At 47.4% G+C, this 7,263-nt stretch overlaps 1 pseudogene; it reads right to left on the reverse strand.

The window, feature by feature from the left end:
- The window catches only part of LOC119099019 (TAR DNA-binding protein 43-like), a 7,886-nt pseudogene extending 5,738 nt beyond the window's left edge, over positions 1-2,148 (reverse strand).
- Positions 2,149-7,263: the final 5,115 nt, after the last annotated feature.

Consider the following 7,263-nt stretch of genomic DNA (forward strand, 5'->3'; position numbering starts at 1 on the left):
GCCACGCAGCAGCAGTAGCAAGGAGGGCTAGGCGGTTACTTTGACAACGCCACCCGAAACGGTGCCATGTCCGGGCATACGCCGTCTAAGAGCAAGCAGAGGCTCAAGGTTGGTGCCGACCACATCCCCACGCTCCCATGCTAGTCATTCAGAGACACAGGAGAAACGGCGGTCGTGTTAGCCACACATCTCACTCACGGGTCGCTTTCGTTCGTCTAACTTTCTCTCGGACTCATTCGTCTCGCGTTACATCACCCTGGCTGGCCGCCCCTAGGTCGAACCTAATTGCTAAACCAAGAAGTTTGTGGCACACGCGTTATTTCCCGCGCGTATCATATGGAAGGGACAAGTTGAAAACATAAAAATTCTGGCATCCTCACATCCTGACAGCATGAATCATAAGATACAGTTTGCTCATGGACACTAACTGACAATCAGAGCATGTAATGTTTATTCAGAAAGCTTCATTTTAGTGCTTTCCTGTAACCATACAAAAGGAAGAGAGATAGAGGTATATGCAGATTCAGAGCTCTAAATGATGTATCCAGCCCCCATGAATCCATGAGGCTACTGAATAAAGGCAAAGGACAAAGCAAGAAACAAGCAATTTACACAGCATGGTATGGCATGGTTGTGTCATGGCAGGGCCAAACCCATTTGCCAAGCATTGGTGTACTGTAGTTGTACTGCTACATGCAGCAGGTGGGTTTTAACCATCTGGTCCTATTATGTCAGCAAAGTTGGAGATTTCTTCCACAGATATGGGTTTAGAATAGGTCATAGAAGCCCAAGAGCAGCCAGCCAGAGCCTCTTGCAGCATTCATCAATCAATCACTGATGCCTCTGACCTGTGACCTTGACCTGTGGCTGACCTGACCTGACCTAGTGGTTACAACCGACCTGTGCTTCTCCCAGTCGCGTGACGCGACTCACCTTCTGAAGTCTCTGAAATCAGCCACACACATTATCACCAAACAGCAAGCGAAATCAGCTACACAGTCTCATTAAATACCTAATGACTGCGGAGCACCAGTTAGCATTCAAGTATTGTAGGTCTTATAAACACATAGCATGCACCAGTCCACATTTCAGTTCACTTGTCCTACTACACTAGTCCAGTGCAACTCCAGGTGATCAGATTGTCAGTCTTGACATCAATCACAAATGCCTGTCCTATTCCTCACTAAGGATAGGCCTGCCTGTAAAAGGGTATGGCATAGCTAATCTTACAGAACTACAATTCATACTATTCATCTTGAGTTTATCTTGATGACATGGAATCGCATGCCATTCTGATGATATTCTGATGCTCAGGGTTCAAAACTGTCAGCACAAACAATGAGGTACTGATATTCTCCACAAGGTGGTGCATTAGTTGCAAATGCATTTGCCTCCGTTTCCATCATTAGCCCTGCGGCAATTTATAGCAAGCACAAATAGATGCATAGATGTAAGCCCATCACAAACTTTGCTAGTAATTTCCAAACTGGGTTTGATCTACTTGGGCTGTGTCTAAATGACAAACTGAAATGTGAAATAGTTCACCAATACCTGCAAAATTATGCCAAACTTTCTTCACACATAGAAACCACACACACTGATCGCTACACTACAACATCATGCTTCCATGGTAATTTATCCAGATTTTCAAGCTTCCTTACTAAATGCATTTAATTTATACGTAAATACACTATGCTCAATGACATTTGAATGTAGTAAGCATTGCCACCCCAAACTGCTCAAAAATGGGATATTGCTGACCTCATGACTTGCACCTTACCTTTTGGGAATACACACAAGTACACACAGTTTCCCCATCCGCCGTCCGGAGCACGAAGCTTTCCATCCAACAGTCGCACGCCTCGTAAACTTCTTGTTTCAGACCTATATTTCAGCCCACAGGCACCCGGAAACTGCGCCGACAACGTCGACAACAGTAGCGTCCCATCTTCCTCAACTGGCATTTCAATGGGTTCTTCATTTTCTTCATCTGCGACTTGTATATAGCAACTCATTTTTGCCACCGAAAAATGAGAAAAACCAAACAAATCTCACTCAGACACACACTCACACCAGGACTATACCTACATCGACAACCAAACACCACACATCGCAATTGCCTGCGCGGGACGCGGCGAATGAGCAACGCGGCAGCCTGCTTCGATAGTGCCAAATTCCTTCCATTGTCACGTGACATGAGGGTACAGACAGTCTGCCAGATACTTCTTGATAAGAGAATACTTTCTTGGCTTAGACGATGAAAATGTTTCCCAATTTTGCGTGAAATAACAAAAAAATATATTTGATTTTTTGTAGCCTCATTCATGCAATTTAACGGCTTCGACGTAGTTTGTGGTAATCAGAAGTGGAAGGTAGATTAGTAGTATGCCGATAGTTATCAATATTTCAGACAGTTAGCTGAGGAAAATCAAACTCAGTCAATGGGCGCTTCCTCGGAACATCGCACAAGATCGGGGGCTGTTATCCGGCCGCGTCCGATTTTGGTGGCATGCGGTCGGCTCCTCGCTCCTGTGAAAGCGAGATTAAAGAATTTGGGGGCCAAGATAACAGGTCATGGAAGGTCACCGATTTTTTGTCCGTTTAATAAATGGTCACCGGAAGTATATGATGAACGGGATTTGATACAGGAGTGTGTCGGCTTCATAAAAAGGTCACGTCTTTCATTGAAGGCGGTAACTTTTTACATGGCCGTAACAAATAAGCCATTTTCCCTGGCCGCAGGAATAATCTGGCGGGACGTAGTTTCGGCGGAATGCATCCACCGTGTTTTTATTTAGATCTGTCTCGGTTGTTGCGCGACAGCGCATCACCGACTGCTGAGGAGCTGGCAGACCGGAGTGGTGATTTCCGCAGGGACGGCATTTGTTATTTTTGTATATGTGTATTTTTGTATAGCTTGCTCGACGACTATTCACGAGGTGACCCTTCAGTTTTCGGTTCGTTACGTTCGCTGGCTTCGGGATGGGTCACTCGTTACAACACATTACAAATATACATATACACGTGTATATATATATATATATATATATATATATATATATATATATATATATATCAGGCGGTGTTGCGGAATGTACTAAAAACATAGATACTTCGACCTAGGCCGCCAAATATAATTATATAAAATGCGATGCGACAACGTACAGCACGGTAAATAGGATACCACGAAATAAGATGCGATCACACAGGTGATCAGCATAGGTTTAAAACTAAGGCGCATGGCTTAAATATTTGCGTTTTGAAGTGCGGATATTTAATCGTCAAACGTCAAAGATGAAGGCAAGTGGTGGTCGGAGGTAGACGGTTCCCCGTTGCCGTGGCACCGTCAGGAAGGACTCGCTTGGTAGCTTCCAATGAGCACGTGGGCAGATGGAGAGACATTGACGTGGAAGACCGCATCTCCCTTAGTGGATCAAAACAAAGTGGTTTAAAAAGAAATTGGACAGTCGAGGCGGTTCTTCGCATCTGAGGGTTTTGAACACTCGGTGCGTTTGTCCCACCAGGTCATTAGTTGGGGCCTGCCCAGAAATTTCGGAGTCGGTGTTATATGCTGGCCGCGTTTTACGCCAGAGGCTGGCAAAATTCGTCTTTTTTTTAATCCTTCGCACCTGGCACTTGTTCGCGCTACCCGAAACGTGGACAGGGAGTTATATGTGGAGATACGTAGACTCAGATCATAATTTTGAGAGCGTCAGGTGCTGAGAAATGCTTGAGGCGGTACAGTGAGATTGTCATTCGGTGGCGCGTCAGGAGGCCTACGTCCAGGAATTCTATGCTCCCAGGGCTACACTCAGGAGGCCTACGTCCAATGGATGTACGCTCACAAAGCATACACCCAGGAGACCTACGCTCACTGGATCTACGCTCAGGAGACCTAAGCTCGCCAGACCTATTGGCACGAGACCTAGGCCTACGAGGGCTACGTCCACTAGACCTACGCTCACGAGACCTACGCTCAGGAGGCCTACGCTCACTGGACCTACGCCCAAGAGACTTATGCTCACGAGACCTATGCCCAGGAGACCTGCACTCTGGACCTACACGCATGAGGCCCACGATGACATCATTTCCAAATTATCAAGCCGCTGTTGGTTGGTCGGTTGCCACCTGTTGTGGGGAGAGTTAACGAATACTGGCCATTAAAGGCGCGAAATAGCGATGCCTGCTGCTCCATAGTTCTGCGTCGCATCTCACCGCCGTTACGAAAAAAGTGTGTGTGTGTGTGTCGTGAGGAGGGAGAGAGAGAAAAAAGGAGACAGAGACAGAGGGAGAGATATAGGGAGACCACACTTATGGAATTTATACGGAAGCGGTATAACAATAGATATTGGTGACAAGTCCATGAAAGCAGACCTCAGCATCCGGATAATTACAATGTGCGTATGGTTTTTCCAGACTGTCCACTGACAGCTATGGCCGTAAGGCACTGCAATGGTGTGCTCGTCCCAAAGTTGTGCAGCGTTTTTATAACGTGCTCACGAATTTCGAACTTAGGTTGGAATTTTGGAACCTTTGAAAGGAACCTATCTTGTGGCATGTGTAACATGTAAAATGAAGTTCTGTCTTTTGTAAGTATAGCTTACCATGCTGAGAACGTGATGGAAAAATAAAAATATATTCAGCGCATGACACCATATCCAAGTAGCCGTTGAAGGGTCCGTGGACCGGTGATGCGGCTTTGTCGCAGACCAGACCAGGCCAGAGGCCTCGGCGGGGTGTCTGCTGAGCTGTCAGTGATGTCGGATGATCTGAATACTTCTTAGCCTAGCGTACTTCTTCCAATTCGCCCGAAGACTGCGGAAACCTGCCTTCCCTTCCGGGAACGGTCCTTTCATCCCGAGCTTGCGGGGAGGAGGCAAGGGGAGCGAGCGAGCGGCCGGGGTAGTAATACCCGGCTGTTCGGTCTTACCCGAGACGTTTACAGGGGAAGCCAGTGACGGATCCATAATTTCGTCTAATGGGTAACCAGTCCAACACCTTGGGCCTTAAGGAGTTGGTAGGCAAAAGACAAAAATGTCCTATTTCGGCAATGAAATTGTCAGATTCTTCTTTCCTATTTTTATGGGAAAACTAGGCGCGGCTTTGCGAACCCTTGCAAACGAAGAGTGTAACTATGTACACACGTAGAGCGCACTACATTTATTTTGATCATGGTGGATCCTGAAAGTGAAGTTATTTCGGAGAAGACATGACAACATGACCGTAGACAGAGCCAGCAGGGGAGGCCACACGGTTGAAAAGGGACCCCACGGCGGCGAAAAGCCCCTCCCCGAAATTGCAGGATATTGTTCACTTGTTAATGGGGCACGGTTTTCTTTGTTGCGTTATGGTTTTTACCTTCTATTAATGGAACAGAAGTCAAAAGCCACCGCGAGATCATTCAACCACGAGACGACACGCGAGATACACGATATTACACGAGATGAAATTATTCGGGCCCCTCTTCGAGCTTCTTCCAACAAAGTCCGTGACGGACTCGGGAACACTTGCCGACACATGGCCCCCTGTTAGGCACTGTGGGTCTCTGACTGACACGAAGGCCCCGATCATTGTTTCAAGAGCCCAGATCTTGAAACGAAGAGGAATGCACATCGTGGGCCCCAGTCTTGCTCCTGCTTGGGAAATGGGACCTCAGGGTTTCGACCAACACAGAGCCGAGTGTTCGGTGTTGGTGGTTCCTGGCCGACATAGACGTCTGCACGGCCTCAGCGGTTCTCATTAAGTGCAAGAGGCCATCTGAATGATATTTCAGGTGACGGCCGTGCGGACTGGGATGCTTAATGTGACCTACATCCAGCCTTTTGAGTCCTTACGCCCTTTCATCTGGCTTTTGACCGCCGGTTTTGGTGGGCCCCGGGCCTCTCCGCGGGTCTTATTGAACGCTGCTCTCGATCGACCCTTGCTGACGCCGGCCCCCCTGTTTGGCACTATGAGTCCCTGATACAGAAACCTCGACCAGCGTAAATCGCTGGCGCTCGCTTTGTCGCTGCTTGGGAAGTGGGCCCTCAGCCTCATACCGACACGGACCAGACCGTGCGGTACAGGTGATGTCGGACGGACACATACACCCTTATTGAATTACGAACCCCCGATCGGCGCAAAGCTCTGTGGTTGGCATTACAATGTCCGGCCGTGCGGGCTGGGACCCCTGAATACGACCTACAGCCGGCCTTTCGGGCCCTTCGAGCTCTTAAATCGGGCCCCTAATCGTCGAGCCCGATTTGGAGAAGGGGCGTGCCCCTGTACCCCCTGGCCGTGCCATTGTATGGCAATATGGGCTAAATTGGGGGGGGGGGGGGTTAATGTCAAAATGGAGTTTGATAATTGATCCTGAGGGTAGTTCCGGTTAGACGGCTAATCGATGTAATAAACTGATGGCTGATGACGAACGCAGGTTTTTTGTTTGGACTATGATGGGTGAGTGTAAACTACGCCATCAACCAAAGTGTGCTTAGAATGCGATGCCCAAGAATGATGATCGCTACAAGTTCAGCGACCATGGAAAGGGAAATCTGGTACGTTAAAAGCGCGTGAAAATATATTAGGCAAATTCTTCGTAGCATATGCAGCTGGTGCTACCTTCGGCGAATGGGATATGGAAAATAGCTATCCTTTTGGTTCGGACTTGTGGACATGCGCTAATTCGATCAATCCTGTATATTCTACCAGGCAAAGCACCATGAGTGGTGGAATTGTTAGCGCGAGCAGGCGCACCCAGGCTTTTAGCAGTAAATTATCGTCTTCTGACTTTATCCGAAGAGCCAAGGACCAAAGTGGAAGGCCACGGAGTGATCAGGAGTGCCACGGCTGATAAGCGTGCGGGGTCCCTGCAATGGTAGCTCGAATCAGCTGCTTATGGGTAGATACATTTATTGTGTGAGGCAGAAGTGACGTAATTGTATACGCCCCTGCAAAATGAAGCATAAAAATGGATGTGGTTTGCCATTAACATTAGAACTCGTTTATCATCAGAACTCCTTGAGGAATTGATTTATGAACTTTCAAACATGGAGTTCCAGCAATGTATATGGTTTTGATCACCTGTTCACACGTTCATTCACAACACACCAAAATTTATTCGACAAAAATGCGCATTCCAGCTTGTGTAACATAGAACATAAAACACTTCCATACACCATTTGAGAAAAGTATCCTCAGCCTCTCCTCAAATGTGCAAACAGAACGACTCATCCTATTAAAAATGCATTTTCATCGATTGTTTCACTGAACAAGCGTTACAGG

The sequence above is a fragment of the Pollicipes pollicipes genome, unplaced genomic scaffold (genome assembly GCF_011947565.3).
Source record: "Pollicipes pollicipes isolate AB1234 unplaced genomic scaffold, Ppol_2.1 Scaffold_4740;HRSCAF=5597_pilon_pilon_pilon, whole genome shotgun sequence".
NCBI lineage: Eukaryota > Metazoa > Arthropoda > Thecostraca > Pollicipedomorpha > Pollicipedidae > Pollicipes > Pollicipes pollicipes.